This window comes from Eptatretus burgeri, chromosome 8 (genome assembly GCF_056783735.1).
Source record: "Eptatretus burgeri isolate ZD-2024b chromosome 8, Ebu_testis_v1, whole genome shotgun sequence".
Lineage (NCBI taxonomy): Eukaryota > Metazoa > Chordata > Myxini > Myxiniformes > Myxinidae > Eptatretus > Eptatretus burgeri.
Genome location: NC_140968.1, coordinates 23747532 through 23766638, shown reverse-complemented (window position 1 = coordinate 23766638; position 19107 = coordinate 23747532). Strand labels below are relative to the sequence as shown.

Sequence of the window (19107 nt, the reverse complement as noted above, 5' to 3'; positions counted from 1 at the left end):
AAGTGCCGTTCTCGATATTTAATAAAATAATAAACATTGCGGCCTTTGTTTAAAGACTTTCGGGATAGGCTAATGTTATTAACAATGCGAACATGGTTTATTCAACTTTGTGATCATCTTCCTACTCTGTCACCCAGAGCATTGTTCTCACCGCCGAAGCAGATTTGAGTTCCCCTCAGTAGTTTGGGCAGGAATTTGAAATTTGGCCACACTGCTACCAAATGCTCACCCACACTTCATTCACGAAGAACACAGGGAGAATATTTAACCTTCATCGAGTGATGTCGGTCGACGGGACAACCAGTTTAACGTCCATCAGAGGAACGGCACTTGCATTGATGATTCACCCAGTCTGTGAACACCGGGATGACAGTTTATCGCTGGGTCAGGATTCTAACCCAGGCCAGGAAACTTCGAGGCGAGTGTGCGAACCTCAAAGCATGCTGTCAGCCCAGGTCATATCTTCATGCACTGTAAAACAAACTGCGATTCCATGTTGTATTTATACATTTCAAAGGTATCTCGTTTGGTATCATGCATTTCTTCTGGTTAAATGTTGAGCTTTGCCTGCATGCGGAACTTTTAAAACGCGGCGTGGGGAGCGGCCGCCGGATACGGGAGACAGCCGAACGTGTGACCATACAAACATATGGACAGACACCACACTTCACATTATATAATAGATACTGTACTTTATTTTCGCTCGAACTGACAAGTATTATCTTTGTTTCTTGCAGTTTTCGATGTGGCCGGACACAATTAAAGAATATGGTGAAGAAAGAGCAGCCGTTGCTTGAGGAGGTTCCAAAAAATGAAGCAGTGGACATGCAGAATGTAAAGGAACAGGAGGATGAAAGAATGACGTTGTGGCAGAGAGAGAAAGAGAAACTACAGGAAAGGGGTGAAAAATTGCACCGAAAAGAAGAAGAACTAAAAGAAAGAGAGCTGATAGTTCAGCTCGGAGAGCAAGCGATTCATGAAAAAGTTATGCAACAAACATATGAGGAAAAGGAATGGAGAAAAGAGAAAGAAATCGTGGAAGAACAGCAGAGGTAAAACAAGGAAGAGGAATTGAGGGAAAAAGATGAGGAGCAAATTAAAAAAACAACATGAAGAGCAAAAGAAAAAAAACGCTTTGGACTGGAGGCGAATAGAGGAAGAAGATCAGAGAGAACTCGCGGAATTTGTACGATGGAGGGAATCCGTGTATCAAGAACATTCACGTCGATGTCTTGAGATTGAACAAAAAGAGAAAGAGGTGCTAAAGAGTGAGCACGTGGTCAATGAATTGGAGAACAGGATTACTCAACATGAGGGAACGGAGCGTGGAAAACGGACACAGTTTGAAAAAAGGAACAGGTCAAAAGAACGGGAAATAAAACATCGAGACCTTGAGACGTGCCGTCAAGAGGAAGAGATTAGAGAACGAGAAAAGGAGGTTGAGAAATTTGAGAGTGATGTACCGACGAGAAGAGGAGGAGCGGAGGCAGCAACTGCGATTATTAGAGGGAAAAAAAAATAAAAGAGGAAGACTTGTTCCATCGAGAAAAAGAGGTACAGCAGCTGGAGCAGGAGATAAATAAGAGGGAAAACGATGTGCGCACACACGAATACAAGGTGTGGAAAAGTGAGGACAGGAAGGAAAAACCACAAGAGCAGGAAAAGCATAGACGAAGAGTAGAACAGGAAAAGCAGAGACGAAGAGAGGAAGAACAGCAAAGAGTAGAACAGGAAAAGCAGAAACTACTCGAACAATAAAGAATAGACAAGTTGAACAGGAAAACGAGACGGGAACGAATCAAGAACTCGAGAAACACTTTCAGAAATCCGATGAGACCAAAGAGGAGGCAGAACATGAGCAAAAAAATGCTGATTGTAAATTGCATCGACAGGAAAAATGGGATGATACTTCCTATGAGTGGAATGAGACGTGGAATGACAAGCAACAGCTGACACAGCAAGTTGTTCAAGGGTTCCAGCAGAAACAGAGGCCGCACTCTGATCGAAAGCTGAAACAGCAGCAGAAGCAGCATGGTGTGGAAGGGCCACACCACATTCAGGACCTTCAACAGGGAAGCATCCATCAGTACTTTGGAGATGTTGGGGAAACATTGTGGGGAGAAATACAGCAAACCCCAAAATGAAGACCTTAAGTTGAAATAAATTTTGGCATTTCCTCTTTTATTGAAATTGCTATAAACACTTCCTTTGATGAAGAAGAACATCCTAAATTTGTGGAGATAATTGTGATTATATTTTTGGTGGGAAAGTTAATGTATTGCTCCGGTCATCCACACACAGGATCGATCACGATAATTTTAACTCACTTTGATTGGATGAGATCAACAAATTCACCTTTTCACTGGTTACCTATTTTCCTCAGTGCATTTCCTTCTGTGCCATATATTGAACAAGTTATCAAACTGATGAACATATAAATGTGTTTAATCTTTCATATTTTTATTGTATTTCCTAAGATCCCTCAGAAGAGACGCCCGTTCCCTCCTCCACCTCCCCCATACAACAAACCATCTTACCGGTTGGAACGTCAGTTACCTCGAATATTACCTTACATTACAAATTATTCCAAACTTTGTCTAAATTACATGTTCTTCACGTCCATCGTGTCGCATTTGATCTGTGCTTCAGAAGACTTGAGAACAAATGAATATTTTCCTTCACTCGAAGCCAGACAAGCACCAAACAAATCTTCCAATTGGTGGAAGTCTCGTGAGAATGTTAATGTATCCATAAAGAAGTCATTGTGAACTCCTGGATGTTCAATAAAATTAATGGTTTGAAAAATCAAATTTTTACAATCTCACTTTCAATCAGCGACGGGTGACTCGAGCTACCTTCCATGAAGCAGTCCATCTTTGTTCTCTTCTATGTCATCAGATGAGGGTTTGTTCATTTAATTTGAACAGTAAGTGGGAATTTGTGGGCTTTGGATAAAGCACAGGAACGATGGACCAAATTGTCTCAATTCTCTTGAAAGGTGACACAGAGTGGGAGTTGGTGATATAAAAAATCAAGATGTGAAAGTGGAGGGAAAAGTGAAATAAAACGTGGACTGAAATATACAAAACGAGGGAGAGGGAGAAGCACAGAGAGATAGAGAGAGATTCCTAGATATTCATTCCAGGACCATGTTGGAAGGCAGGATAATGATGGAGATTATGATGACAATGCTCTTGAGTGGTTTTGACTTCCTTTTGTTGATGTGTGTGCAGAGGAAGAAGTCATAGTAATGCCTGCTGGAGAGGAGGATGCCATGTTTGGGAGTGACTCACTCATCACTGGCCATATAAAGGTGTCCAGGAATGCAAAAAGATTCGCCAGGCTCATGCAGATGGCTGATTCAAGCTATTTCAAATGAGCAGTCTTCATAACTGAGGTACCATAAATACTCGATTGACTGATTTCATCACCTGGATCCTTTTTGTGTCCATGCTTGTCAATCTGTCACTTCCTTGTTGAAAACATCCTGACAAGAACTCACTCATTCCAAGTGTGGAGAATTTAATAATTTGAATGAATACATTAAGCAGGTGAGGTCCCTCCCTCATTCACGTGATCAACGCCACTCATGAAGGGAATGCAGATATTAACCCTTGTTGGTCACTGCCTGACATGTGTGACTTCATCACTGTACATCATGTGTGACTTTCTTACTGTACATCATGTGTGAATTCATGACTGTACATCATGTATGACTGTTACTGTACATCATGCGTTAATTCATTACTGTACATCATGTGCGACTTCATTACTGTTCATCATGCATGTCTTCATGGGGGTGCCACTTTTTTTTTTCCCTCAATTTCGGTGGTGCAATCATCTGGATTCAGTTCAAATATTCTTCTGAATCACCTCCAGCTTTAACTGTGACCATAGTCTCTTCCACCTCATCAACTCAAGGACTTGGTCAATCAGAAATCTGGTTTATTTTTTCGAACATACTTCACTCTACCAGCTCACGAAACCCACTTACAGATCCAATGAGAAGAACTTCAATCAATGTCGAATCAAATGCTGTCTTCAAAACATTTACTCTCATCATTATTTGAAATTTCTCTTCTCATTGCGATACCTGAAGGAAAGTTCCTTTCCATGTTTCTCAAACCTTGGTTTTTCATTCCAGCATTCATCCCTCCACTCTTCAGTTATTCCAGTACTGGAAGCAAACAGCAACAATGACTGCATTCTGCCTTCCCGTATCTGCCGTCTCACAGTCATTGTGTTGTACTTCAGTCGGTTGTCTGGACGATTTGATTCAGGAGGACACAGTACAAGCCGGCGAAATCTTAGCTGCTTCTGTGTGAAGCGGGGCCATCGCCGTAAAATACAAAACACACAGGAAATGGCGCTTTGTGCTGAGGCGCCGCGGTGATGGTCATGTTTAACCCTCGACCAGTCAAAGATCCACAGGGGGTTAAACACGGCAAGGTAAGTCTTGGGCTTTTTTTTTTTTTTTTTTTTTTTTCCTCTCTCTCTCTCTCTCTCTCTCTCTCTCTCTCTCTCTCTGTCTCTGTCTCTGTCTCTGTCTCTGTCTCTGTCTCTGTCTCTGTCTCTGTCTCTGTCTCTGTCTCTGTCTCTGTCTCTGTCTCTGTCTCTGTCTCTGTCTCTGTCTCTGTCTCTGTCTCTGTCTCTGTCTCTGTGTCAGTGCAATGAAAAGAACTTAATTCAGTTCAAGAAAAAATAATTAACAAGAAAAATAGCAATCAGAGATTTTTGACCCTCGCCAGGACTTGTTTTGTGTGTTGTGTGGTGTTTGTTTAGTGATGTGTGATATATTTTGTGTGGTGTTTGTGAAGTTATGTGTGGTGTATTTTGTGTGGTGTTTGTGTAATTATGTGTGGTGTATTTTGTGTGGTGTTTGTTTAGTGATGTATTTTGTATGGTGTTTATGTAATTATGTGTGGTGTTTTTGTCATTATGTGTGGTGTATTTTGTGTGGTGTTTGTGGAATTATGTGTGGTGTTTTTGTCGTTATGTGTGGTGTATTTTGTGTGGTGTTTGTGGAATTATGTGTGGCATTTGTGCAGTTATGTGTGGTGTATTTTGTGTAGTTATGTGCGGTGTGTGGTGTATTTTGTGTGGTGTTTGTGTAGTTTTGTGTGGTGTTTGTGTCGTTATATGGGCTGTTCCACAGTAATATGGTCCATTGAAGCCGTTAAGGGTCTTATCTTCAGGAGCTATCACAGAATTCCTAAAGTATCCATGGAATACCACTAACATGTTTTGAGGTGTATATAAATGTAGATATATACTCTTTATAGCAAAACTGCTATTGTCCTAAAATTAAAGCATCCAGATAAAATTTTATTCATTGTGATGAAAATAAATCTTTGTCTTAAGTGTTGTATTAAAAACTAAATAGATTTTCCAAGAGTTTTATTTGAACACATACATTTTTGATTCAGACTGGTTTAGATTATATGTGTAAAAAGACTTTACTTCTGATATCCCACACCCTGAATTTGCCAAAAAAATATACTTTAATGTGAATGCTTGGGGGTTGAAAACAGAGTAACCATCGTTATGCTATCGGTCAATTAGTCATGAAAGAAACAAAATGCTCAAGCTGTACAACCTTTAAAAATACGGTCTTGTTATTTTTGTGATAACATAACTTAACCTAAATGACAAATGTGTAACAAAGGATAACATTAGTGGTAAGTCCATATCGCCGTAAAAGTTGTAGAAAAATCTGGCTTTCCGATTGCGGTCCAAAGTCACGTTTGTTACAGAAGGCTTTGAGCCAGGCAGAGGTCGTTTAATAATGATCACTACGAGAGCCTACGCTATACGCGAAAACTGATGACGTCATCTTTTATGCAAGTGCCTTTTTACCGCCAGTTCTAGATTTCTGCCTGATGAGAGACGGTCGCAAGTTTTCGGCCAATTTTCAACCATTTATAATGTGAGTTACACACTTTGCAAGAAGTCATTAAATGACGATAATATTGTAAGTCTTGTGTGAGTGTGTTTGTATGTGTATTCAGTGTGAAACGGCATCGATTACAACCCCGTGGTAGAGCTATATTTTGGACTCTTAGCGAATCATTGAATGATACTTCGATATTCTCAATGGCGGATGTGTAAACAATCGTTACGTTTGACTTGAAATTATGTTATCCATGTCACGATCGTGATATATTGTACGGAATAATGAGTTCAAATCTTCTGAATACCGCCAAATCATACGCTGACACCTTAAAATAGCCCTGTTATACGGCTAATGGGTTTTGCTGCCTTTTGAAACTTCGCATGACGTAGTCTCTTAAGTACTCAAAAAAAAACAACAACAAACGTTACATTTGACGACTGATTTTGTTATTGCATGTCATTTTTCTTCTTGCACAACTTGTTGCCAAGATGCCAAGTTGGAATCTTGTTTTTTGGGTTAAGTTTCTCTGCTGAAAAAGCCACCTCATCAATGTTCTGCATGTTATGTGAAGCTTTTAACGAATGCTGGGAGTTCAAATCCAACTTTTGCTGTATTTGTCGCCAGTCTCATGCAGGAAATCTCCTTGTATAACATATTGTAAGTAAAAAATATACTCTCTGTTATTACGAATGGATTGTTTTGTGTAAGCGGGGGGCACCTCGTGACCTGTGGCTCAGTTGTTAAAACCGCTTCATGGAATTGGCCCCTGGTGCCTGCCAGGTATCACTTTTGTTCCTTGATACCGTGACAGAAGGTTCCGTCACTTTTGTGATGACACGAAGGTTTTCTATCTCGTTGACATGAACTTCACTTTCCCCCAGATGTGTATGGGACAGCGGCGAGGTGTATGTATAGTTGGAGGTATCGAATTGTCGGTACTGACGTATATCTTCCTTTTGATATAACCAATTCCTTTGAATCGGTCAGGGTATAGCTGACAAAGATAATCTTTAGATGTGATTGGGAGGTACTGTGATTTCTTATCATTCTTCACAGTGCAGTTGAGCACTCCAAGCCGTTTGGCAGACAATATTGGTGGGCCTCATATGGCTGAGCCATCAGACTCTGACATTGAACTCAGCATCAGCTGTTCTTATTCCCTGGTATGAGCAGGATACAGCTCCAAATTGAGGTATGTTAGATCCCCCATATGCATGGAGGCTAGTCTTGTTGGGAATAGTTGCACCATTCTGGGGAAAACTGTGAGAGTCGAGCTTGCCTGGGAACATTCTTTTGAAAATTCTAAGTGGTCAAACATTTCCCTGGGCACCTGGAGTGTTGGGACAGTTGTCCAGTTGAATGGCTATGAATACAAAGATTCATTTCGCTCTTTGATTGGGACGTGGCCAACGAAAGCAGCCAGCACGATATTGAATGTCATTCTCAAGCGCTTCTTCCAGAGTTAGGGAGGCTGGTGCGTGTGCAAGTTGTCCAGTGACAGAATTAATCTGCCGGACTGGTATGCTGGATCTCCATGGTTCGAAAAAAATCTCCATGGATCTCCAGCTTTGCATAGCTGTCAAGTTCTGCTGGGTGTGCGTTGTAGCTGGATGGATTTGCAAATGGCTTCCCAGTGTCCTCGCTTGGCACATGCATCACATGTGCATCCCAAAACTGGGCACTTGGTTCTGGGGCCCTGGGAGTGATCCCCATGACACCATTAGCAATGATCATTTTGATTGTTGGACCGCTGGACAGCGAAAACTGCAATGTCATTAGGAAATTGATCCTGCTGTGTCTGAGTGGCTTCTTCAGAAAGAGCCAGGTCCACCTCAGTGTCCAATGTGAGGGTCTTATCCTTGCCGAGCAATATTTCTTGGCCCTTTTTGTAGCTGGTGCCGTTTAGCAGCTGTTCAATGAGACGGTCTACCAGCTCTTTAGTGGTGTCGATTCTGCACATTTTTAGCCTGTCATCTCAATAGAGTCATGAATTCATCGATGGATTCAGCAGGCTCCTGTTTCTACTTCTGGAGGTGGAAATGGTCGAGTCGGAAATTGGTCCTCAGCTTAAGATGTGTTGTGAACTTCTCCCATATTATCTTTTTGAGATCATCTTCAGATTGGTCCCATGAATTGTACATGTGGAGACCGTGCTGTCCTACTCACAGGAGAATGCTCCTCTGGACTCATCCCAACGAGGGGTCCCCCAAGTACGAGCTAAGCATACTGCTTGAAAGCGCCAAATACAGAGGGCAGGACTGAGGCCTGCCAGTCCATTCGAGGGAGTCCAATGTCGGACCTGTCAGCCATTCTGACCCTGCGGGAAAGTCCATATGTCGCCTTCTCCCACAACAGGCCCAAAGCATGCAGGGGATGGGAGACGACGACGTAAATATGCTCTTATTGTCTTACCCCATCGAGGTGGTTTAAAAGTCAACACCGCTGCCACCATGTGATAGATCGGGACTGAGTGAGGTAAACTGCACCAGAAGAGGAAGTACCATTAGTCATGGGCACAACAAACTGATCAAAAGCACAGAATTATAGGAATGAATCATATGCGAGTTAGTGTCACACTTAATTATTGATAATTGCAAAGATCCATTAACAAATCAATGGTTGACATGCACTATATAAAAAAATTGCGGCCGATTGGGGGTTCTGCGGTGGAGAGCGGTTGCCCCCGAAAATATGTACATATGAAAATATGAAAATATGTATTTTCTCTCTTCTCCGAAACCACATACACATTTTGACGAAACTTGCCAACAACCTTCATCACCCGTGATGTTTCAAAGTTTGATGACGGCATTATAAAAAGTGGGGTCGAAGGGTTTCTCAGGGGAGTTAAACCCCAAAATGGGAATTTTCTGTCTTCTCAGAAACTACACACACCTTTTGATGGCACTTGACCACAACCTTCATCACCTGTGATGTACCAAAGTTTGTTCACTGCATCAAAAAAAAATCCATTGGTCTCCTCCATTAAATATTTTGTGGGTCCACCACGTCTTCCAGTGATTCCCTGGTTTTCTTATCCAGCTGCTACCAGGTGAGCACCCAGGAGTATTGCCCCTATTTTTATTGTTCCTGCCGCTCCGCCAAGGTTGGAGTAGGGAACATTAAAATGAGCTCCGTCCAACCGACCGATCAATCATCTGTCCACATACTTTTGTGTTCAGGATATTTCACCATTCATATTGCAGATATCGATTCCTCAAGACATTATCTCAACCTGATGAGATCACAGCGGTGACTGGCTGAATTATATTGCCACGGCAACCATCTTGGTAACCTGGCAATTGTGTTGTGATATGCAAAAGCCGTTCAAGATTTAGCTTTTGGATTACACAGATCTGTTCCTCATACCACCCAAAAGAAAGAGGACCTCGATCTCGTGTTTCAATCAATTGCTTGTTATGTTTCAAAGAACATAAATTACATGGTCATATTAATGAAGAACACATTATAATTAATTTGGTCTTCATTTTGTGGAAATGCCTTCCATCCACTTTTTACATCTCTTCGTCTTCCATGCATGATTTGACAAACGAACAAATTTGCACCAATTTAGTCCTGGCATTTTGTATTTGTTTAGATACGACTGGCCATGATGTACTAGTTTGCTCAATCCTGCTGCATTAACAATATCTTGAAATATTGTGGTTGTGTTGTTTCCGCTACAGTTTATGCAAACGTACTCTTTTGTTGTTTAATATCGAATGCGATACACATACATGTTCTTTGTTTTCGAAAACAACAACGTGAGGAAAAAGCTTTCGTCAACGTGGAACACGCATAAACTTACTTAGTAACACAATTTATTAATACGGAAACATATTTTGATAAATTAGGGAATTAAATTTCTGAACTAGAACGGGCACTCATAGAGCACATACCTTCGCCGCCACTACTTTTTTTTGTTCTTGGTATGAGTGTGGGGAACTGGTTTCATATGAATGGTCTTATGACACAAACCACATATCTATAATGTCATGACCCCCCCCCCCGACTTTCGGGGGCTACGGACTAAACAACAATCAACTCACGTCGTTTTGGCGAGTCTTCACTCGCAAGCTCGGTGAATACAACGTTTCAACAAGAGAAGGTAATCTCGTTTGATGCTGGTTTCATGCAAATCGAATAAGAATTGACTGAGTTATGCCAAAAACCGCATGTTTTTCAAGGGCGTGACCCCCCCCCCCCGACATTTTACCCCAACCGGTGACATGTTATGACGTCATTGTGTCACAAGATTGGGCATTAAATTCTGAACATTTTGGTGCTGGGTTCATGTAAAGCGGATAAGAATTGACCGCGTTATGACAAAAACCGCATATTTTTCAAGGTCGTGACCCCCCTGACCTTTGACCCCTAACCGGTAACAAAAGTATGGGCGTCATTGTGTCATATTGCATATCACAAGATGAGGCGTTGAATTCTGAACATTTTGGCGTTAGTTGCATGCAAATTGAAAAAAAATTGACCGTGTTATCGTAAAAAGACGATTTTGACCTTTTCGTGACCTTGACCTTGACCTTTGACCCGAACGATCCCAAAATCTAATCGAATGCTTCCTGGCTAATAACCAATCATCCCACCAAATTTCATGCAATTCGGTTTAATACTGTTTGAGTTATACGAATCACAAGATTACAAATAAATAAATAAATAAATAAATAAATAAATAAATAAATACACGCCGACCAAAACATAACCTTTCGCAGAATGCGAAGGTAACTATGTTTCATGTCTTTGGGTGGAATTTTCTCTCCCGATAATTCAACCCGAGGTGGCCAAATCTCATGATAACTCCATCCAAGACGGCCTAATCTGGGTTAAGTTTCTCTGTTGAAAAAGCCGTCTCATCAATGTTCTGCATGTTATGTAAAGCTTTTAACCAATGCTGGGAATTAAAATCCAACGTTTGTTGTTTAATATCTAATGCGATACACATACGTCTTCTTCGTTTTCGAAAACAACAACGTGAGACACACCTTTTGTTCAATGAGACGGTCTTCCAGCTCTTTAGTGGTGTCGATTCTGCATTTTGTAGCTTGTAGTCTCAATCTAGTCATGAATTCGTCGATGATTTGTATTTGTTTAGTTATGACTGGCCATGATGTCCTAGTTTGCTCAATCCTGCTGCCATCCAAGATGGCCGAGTCTTGCAATAACTCGATCCAAGACGGCCAAATCTTGCGATAACTCCATCCAAGATGGCCTAATCTTGCAATAATATCTCCAAGACGGCCAAATCTTGCAATAACTCTCTCCAAGACGGACAAATCTTGCGATCACTCGATCCAAGACGGCCAAATCTTGCAATAACCCTCTCCAAGACGACCAAATCTTGCGATCACTCAATCCAAGACTGCCAAATCTCGCGATAACTCTATCCAAAACTGCCAAATGTCACGATAGCTCTCTCCAACACAGCCAAATCTCATGATAACTCTCTTTTTAAGTGATTCTTCACCAATCGGCGATGGGGCCAAAAAATGATCGGAAGCACGATGTCTCAAAAAGTTGTGGATGAATTTGGACGAAACTTTGTGGACACGTTTGGTGTGTGATGCGGAAAAATTGCCACGAGTTAACTTGATACTAAAATGTTTAAATGCAATGTATACATTTCAAGAATGTATCAAGTTTGGAACTCATATCATGCTAATAGTACTGTGCTCATCGACAGTGCTAATCAAAAGTTTAGACACACCTACTTATTCAAGGGTTTTCCTTTATTTTTAGTATTTTCTACATTGTAGAATAATTGTGAAGACATCAAAACTCTGAAGTAACACATATGTAATTATGTCGTAACCTAAAAAGGGTTAAACAAATCAAAATATATTTTATATTTTAGATTCTTCAAATTTGCCACCCTTTGCCTTGAAAACAGCTTTTAACACTTGGCATTCTCTCAACCAGCTTCATGAGGTAGTCACCTTGAATGCTTTTCCAACAGTCTTTGAAGAGTTTCCACATATGCTGAGCACTTGTTGGCTGCCTTTCCTTCACTCTGCGGTCCAACTCGTCCCAAACGATCTCAATTGGGTTGAGGTCGGGTGATTGTGGAGGCCAGGTCATCTGATGCAGCATCCATAACTCTCCTTCTTGGTCAAATAGTCCTTACATAGCCTGGAGGTGTGTTTTGGATCATTGTCCTGTTGAAAAACAAGTGACAGTCCCACGAAGCGCAAACCAGATGGGATGGCGTATTGCAGCAGAATGCTGTGGTGGCCATGCTGGTTAAGTGTGCCTTTAATTTTAAATAAATTGCCGACAGTGTCACCAGAAAAGCACGCCCACACCATCACACCTCCTCCTCCATGCTTCACAGTGGGAACCACACATGCAGTGATCATCTGTTCACCTTCTCTGCTTCTCACAAAGACATGGCGGTTGGAACCAAAAAACTAATTTGGACTCATCAGATCAAAGGACAGATTTTCGTCGGACTAATGCCCATTGTTCGTGTTTCTTGGCCTAAGCACGTCTCTTCTTCTTATTGCTCTGCTTCAGTCATGGTTTCTTTGCAGCCATTCGACCATGAAGGCCTGAATCACGAAGTCCTCCTCTGAACAGTTGATGTTGAGATATGTCTGTTTCTTGAACTCTGTGAAGCATTCACTTGGGCTGCAATCTGAGCTGCAGTTAATTGGCGATTTCTGAGGCTGGTTACTCCAATGAACTTATCCTCTGCAGTAGATGTAACTCTGGTCTTCCTTTCCTGTGGCAGTCCTCATGAGAGCCAGTTTCATTATAGTGCTTGATGGTTTTTGCGACTGCACTTGAAGAAACTTTCAAAGTTCTTGAAATTTTCCGGATTGACTGACATTCATGTCTTAAAGTAATGATGGAGTGTCGTTTCTCTTTGCTTGGTTGAGTTGTTCTTGCCATAATATGGACAACTGCAGGACAGACAAAATAATGATCTCTCACCAAATAGGGCGATTTACTGGATCCCAACCTTTCCTTGTCACAACACAACTGATTGGCTCAAACGCATAATGAAAGAAAGAAATTCCACAAATTAACCTTTAACAAGGCACACCTGTTAATGGAAGATCATTCTCGTTGACAACCTCATGAAGCTGGTTGAGAGAATGCCAAGAGTGTGCAAAGCTGTCATCAAGGCAAAGGGTGGGTACTTTAAAGAATCGAGAATATAAAATATATTTTGATTTGTTTTATCCTTTTTTGGTTACTTCATAATTCCACATGTGTTATTTCATAGTTTTGATGTCTTCACAATTATTCTACAATGCAAAAAAGTGAAAATAAAGGAAAACCGTTGAATTATTCGGTGTGTCCAAACTTTTGACTGGTACTGGAGATACAGTACTGTTAGCATGATATGAATTATAAACTTGATACATTCTTAAAATGTATACATTGCATTGAAACATTTTAGTTTCAAGTTAACTCCTTGTGGCACGCAAAATTGCCATGCTGCGTGGAAAATTTTACTTAAAAATTCAGAGCTTGGTCAGTTTTCATCCATTTTTAATAATTTAAATTGCATTCCAAAGATCTTTGTATGAGAAATAATAATCTACAACAGTTGTGTTGCAATGATTGAAACCAAAAATACAAAAAATAATAATTTATGAACACTCAAAATCACCCACCAGGGCAAGTTACTGCAATTGGACCAAATGTTTCACTCAAAATCCTGACGTGCTGAAAAAATTCTGACTTCAGATTCAGAATCGGCGTACTCGATTTAGTCGAGAACACACGTTTCCACCCCAGGAGCAAAATCTTTGTCGTCCAGTGTTATCATAGGAGTCAACTGATTGGACACAGATTCAGCAACTCTTTGGGCATGGTAACCATCAGAGCGACCAGACCAATAGGAGGTGTAACCACCCACCATAATCTCACCACAATCTGGTCTCCGAACCTCAGAGTGCTGCAATACCGATGTCCAAACGCTTGAGCTCAGATGATAGCAGAGACAGGTGATCATCCTCTCTTTGAGATGGGACATTCCAGGTACCCACCTGAAGGGACCTCAGGTGAACCCAAGGAGACCGCCATCTGGTGGACGACACCTCAGCACCACCCCGACACACACGACCGAAATATGACCCAGGAATGTTACCTTGTGGTTTTCCTCCGATCATCAAAGATTGGCGGTCCAGAAGGCTTTGCCCCAATCCCATCATCCGGTGAGCTGACCTGCGGAGGGAAGCTCCACAGGAGGTACTCGTACAGAGTGGGTTTTCGAATTTTCCTCTCTTTTTCTCTCGATCTCTCTCTCATTGGACAAGATTTCTTGTCTTCAGATTGGATTCCTTACATTCCCTTTATCAGTAATTCCCCCCCTCCCTCTCTATATCGTTAATTTCCTCTGTCTCTCACATCACACCACATGTAAGTACACAAACTTTTATTTAATACAAGCCAGTAGGCAACATGGGTGGTCGCTAGATGAAGGCGAATTTGAAATACTAGTGCGGGCCCGTATGTGCGGGCCCGTAGGTGCGGGCCCGTAGGTGCGGGCCCGTAGGTGCGTGCCAGTAGGTGCGTGCCAGTAGGTGCGTGCCAGTATGTGCAGCTTCGTTCCTTCGCTTTCGTAAATGACGACTGGATTGGGGCATTGTTTCAATTAGATCGGACCAACCGTATCATAAATGGCCATAACTTGGGAAACACACTCAGGTCCCCAGCGTCAATCAAACGAAGAAGAAGAATGATAACGCCCCCTCTCTCTCGCCCCCCCTCTCACCCCTCCTCTCTCGCCCCTCCTCTCTCGAATTGTGACGCCCCCTCTCTCTCGCCCCCCCTCTCCCCCCAAGTCTCACCCCTCCTCTCTCGCCCCTCTCTCTCTCTCGCCCCCACTATCACCCCCTCTCTCTCGCCCCCTCCTCTCTCTCCCCCTTTCTTAAATTGTGACACCCCCTCTCTCCGTAAATGTATTCACAAATGTCTACCAAGCACAACAATTAATTCAAACCTTGGGAAAAAACAGCTTTCAAACCCTTGGGAAACAGCTGTTTCCCTTGGGAAAATTCGAACCTTGGGATTAATTAATAATTTGAACAATTAATTTAAACCTTGGGAAAAAACAGCTTTCAAACCTTGGGAAACACTTGGGAAACAGCTGAAATGGATGAAGAACGATATCAAACCTTGAAAAAGCACATACTCAGGTCCCCAGCGTCGATTGTGATGTCATACCAAATGAATAAGAAGAATTGTGACGTCAATCGTGCAACAACAAAAAAAAATAATAATAATAATAAATAAACATTAATTGTGACGTCATTCGTGATGTCGTAGCACCGTGTCTTGTCATTGGTTGACAGATAAATGGCCGTAACTTGGGAACCGCTTGTCTGATTAATATCAAACCTTGAAAAGGCACATCCACGGGTCCCCAGAAATATTCCTGGCAAGTTTCAATCAGATCGGACCGTCAATCGTGAAAAATAAATAAATAAACAAACCTTAATTGTGACGTCATTCGTGACGTCATAGCACCGTGTCTTGTCATTGGATGACAGATAAATGGTCGTAACTTGGGAACCGCTCGTCCGATTAATATCAAACCTTGAAAAGGCACATCTGCGGGTCCCCAGCAATATTCCTGGCAAGTTTCAATCAGATCGGACCGGCGGTCGTCGAGAAACGGCGGACGCATACAGACAGACAGACACACACACAGAGATTGCTGGAATTATAGATAGACGAGTGCGGGCCCGTAGGTGCGGGCCCGTAGGTGCGGGCCCGTAGGTGTGTGGCCTCTAGGCTAAAACGGATGAAGAAGAACGATATCAAACCTTGAAAAGGCACATACTCTGGTCCCCAGCATCAATTGTGACGTCATATCAAACGAAGAAGAAGAATTGTGACGTCAATTGCGCAAAAAAAAATAAAAGAACATTAATTGGGACGTCATTCGTGACGTCATAGCACTGTGTCCTGTCATTGGTTGACACATAAATGGCCGTAACTTGGGAACCGCTCTTCTGATTAATATCAAACCTTGAAAAGGCACATCCTCGGGTCCGCAGCGATATTCCTGGCAAGTTTCAATTAGATCGGACCGGTGGTTGTCGAGAAACGGTCGCAGACAGACACATATTTTGACACACAGACACACAGACAGACAGACAGACACAGAGATTGCTGGAATTATAGATAGATAGAGATAAGAGAACATATCAGATGCCATTTTTGCCATTCGTTGCTCAAGATAGGAACATGACGAGCAACTGTCCATTCATCATTTGTGTTCGATTCCCTAATCCCTAGGTTAGAGCCCTGTCACACCTTGACGTTTTAGCCAGCGTATGGCAAGGTATCAAAATGTATGTAAAACGCTGGCGTACGCTGAACTATTGATGTTTTTTTTTTTTAAGTTTTGGGTGTATAACAACGTGTTGGATGTATGCATAACGTATTAGACACGTACACAGAACGTTTCAATCACATAAAGATAACATATACCAACGAATGCTGAGCGTGTTGTCGGCGTTCACAACCTCTGCCCAACGATAGTGTAACTTATGCATAGCGTGCGGTAGCGTATCGCCGACGATCACGTGGCGTAGGCTATTAATAGGCTGCGGCTTGACGATTCAAATCATAACCGCACTAGACATCGAAGTGTGAAGCCGCTGTCACACCTTGACGTTTTAGCTAGCGTATGCCGACGTATGAAAAATTTGCCGAACCAAGCTGGCACACGTCGAATACGTTATGGGTAAGTTTTGTATACATTAAGAGCACGCTGGCATACGTCATAGTACGCTGGCAGACATCGTAGTACGTCGAGAAATTTATCGACGTACTTGGCGTATGACACACGTTCCGCATATGCTGGCATAAGTTGAAGGCACGTTTCGCGATCGTTGACACAAGTCAACACACGTTACTTGTACGTTATTCATAAGTCGAAACACGTCGACGTAATGGTTAGTGTCAGTGTTCCAGACTCCCTGGTTTTGTTTTTGTTTTTTTTTTTCTTCGGTATGACGGTGATGTTGACACTTCGATTTCTTGTGCGGTTATGATTTAAATCGTTGAGCGGCAGCCTATTAATTATATTATAACCGCACTTGAAATCGAAGTGTCAACATCACCGTCATACCGAAGAAAAAAAACAAAAACAAAACCAGGGAGTCTGGAACACTGACACTAACCATTACCTTGACGTGTTTCGACTTATGAGTAACGTACAAGTAACATGTGTCAACGATAGCGTAACGGGCCGACAACACGTTACTCATAGGTTAGAAATAAGTTTCGGGTACGCTAACTATTACCTCGACGTCTTTCGACTCATGAGTAACTTACAAGTAACGTATGTTGACGTAGACACGTTACGCGATCGTTGACACACAACTTATGGCGAAGCGTATGCGGAACGTGTGACTCATACGCTGGCATACATCGAAAAATTTCAAGCATGGAAAATTTGTCTGAAACCTCGGCGAACTACGACGTATGCCAGCGTACAAAGACGTATGCCAGCATACTACGAAAAAAAGCCAGCGTACTACGATGTATGCCAGCGTGCTCTTAACGTATACAAACTTACCCATAACGTATTCGACGTGTGCCAGCGTTTTAGCCAAATTTTGCATACGTCAGGCATACGCTGGCTAAATCGTCAAGGTGTGACCGGGCCTTTAGAGGATCCCAACGTGACCGTTGGGGTGAAAGCATACAGTAATATAATTGCATACCAGTCATAGTTTTTGACGGATCGGGTCGAAAAATTTTTCAAAGACGTTCATTATAGAGCGCATGAAAAGCGAGGAAGCCGATTTTTGATTTTCGGAAAAAAAAAAATTCGGATTTTTTCAAAAAATTCAAAGTCCCGTTCCTTGGCAACGGTGGCGTCGACAGCAACGGTGTTCAAAAGCATACAACGAGATCCTGGTATGAACCTACCAGTCAAGTTTCATCAAAATCGGTTGACCCCTCTGGCCTCCAGAGCTGTCCATTACAGACAAACAAAGAGAGACAAACAAACAGACAGACGGAAAACCTGAGACTAACGGTAGTCTCGCGACCACCCAACAGATTGTAGTTTGACGTGTCTCTTACCACACACGGAAGGCAATCAAGGCATGAAGTACAGTTACAAAACCTCAAACTCCCCTCTCTGAAGGAGATCCCTCGTCCCGCCACCCTCAAACATTCATACCATTGTAACCCTTCGTGATGGCCATCAAATACTCGAGCGATGATTGGTCAACATTTACCTCAGAGGAATCAGATCTGTTCGTTTCCCCATCATCGTTGTTTTCCGCCTCAAACCCGCCGAATGCTCGCTCGTCTAAAGCAGTGACAAACGAGGAACGTTTCTCACGACAGCCGGAAGCCCTGACTGAGAAGAATCGCTGCAAAACCTCGAATGGGCGGGGCAAGGGAGGTAAACCGTCAATCTGCGCACAGGCCACGCCCAATGACGCGAACAGGCACCTCCCAATGACGCGCACAATCCCCGCCCAATGACGCGCACAGACCCGCCCAATAACGCGCACAAGCCCAGCCCAATGACGCGCACAGGCCCCGCCCAATAACGCGCACAGGCCCCGCCCAATAACGCGCACAGGCCCCGCCCAATAACGCGCACAGGCCCCGCCCAATAACGCGCACAAGCCCAGCCCAATGACGCGCACAGGCCCCGCCCAATAACGCGCACAGGCCCCGCCCAATAACGCGCACAAGCCCAGCCCAATGACGCGCACAGGCCCCGCCCAATAACGCGCACAGGCCCCGCCCAATAACGCGCACAGGCCCCGCCCAATAACGCGCACAGGCCCCGCCCAATAACGCGCACAAGCCCAGCCCAATGACGCGCACAGGCCCCGCCCAATGACGCGCACAGGCCCCGCCCAATGACGCGTACATTCTCCAAGCTTTGAAATCAACGCGGATAATTGAAAAAATCGAAATTCAACAAAATTAATCCTTCTTCCACAACACGTGATTTGTCATTGCACACAATGATATCCGGGTCAAAGGTCATCTCGTTCATTTCGGATGTCAATGTCCCTATGGGCGTTTTTAAGGATTTAACAACAGTGAAGGATTAACTGTTTATTACAGGATAAACCAACCAGGTCACAACGAGGACAGAAACCTGTGCTTCACAACTCACCACCCAACCCACTTCCGTCGTTCTGACCCAGACCGCCAGACTCCTCCCACATCTTACGTCACATCCTGTGACGTGTCTATCAGTTGTA

At 42.9% G+C, this 19107-nt stretch overlaps 1 protein-coding gene across 1 annotated transcript in view; it reads right to left on the bottom strand.

Annotated features, from left to right (window-relative positions):
• LOC147021322 (uncharacterized) overlaps positions 1-18251 on the bottom strand; it is a 39446-nt gene extending 21195 nt beyond the window's left edge. The window contains exon 1 of the mRNA XM_085891159.1: positions 18118-18251. The gene's annotated coding sequence lies outside the window, so the exon portion shown is untranslated. The remainder of the gene's footprint in view (positions 1-18117) is intronic.
• Positions 18252-19107: the final 856 nt, after the last annotated feature.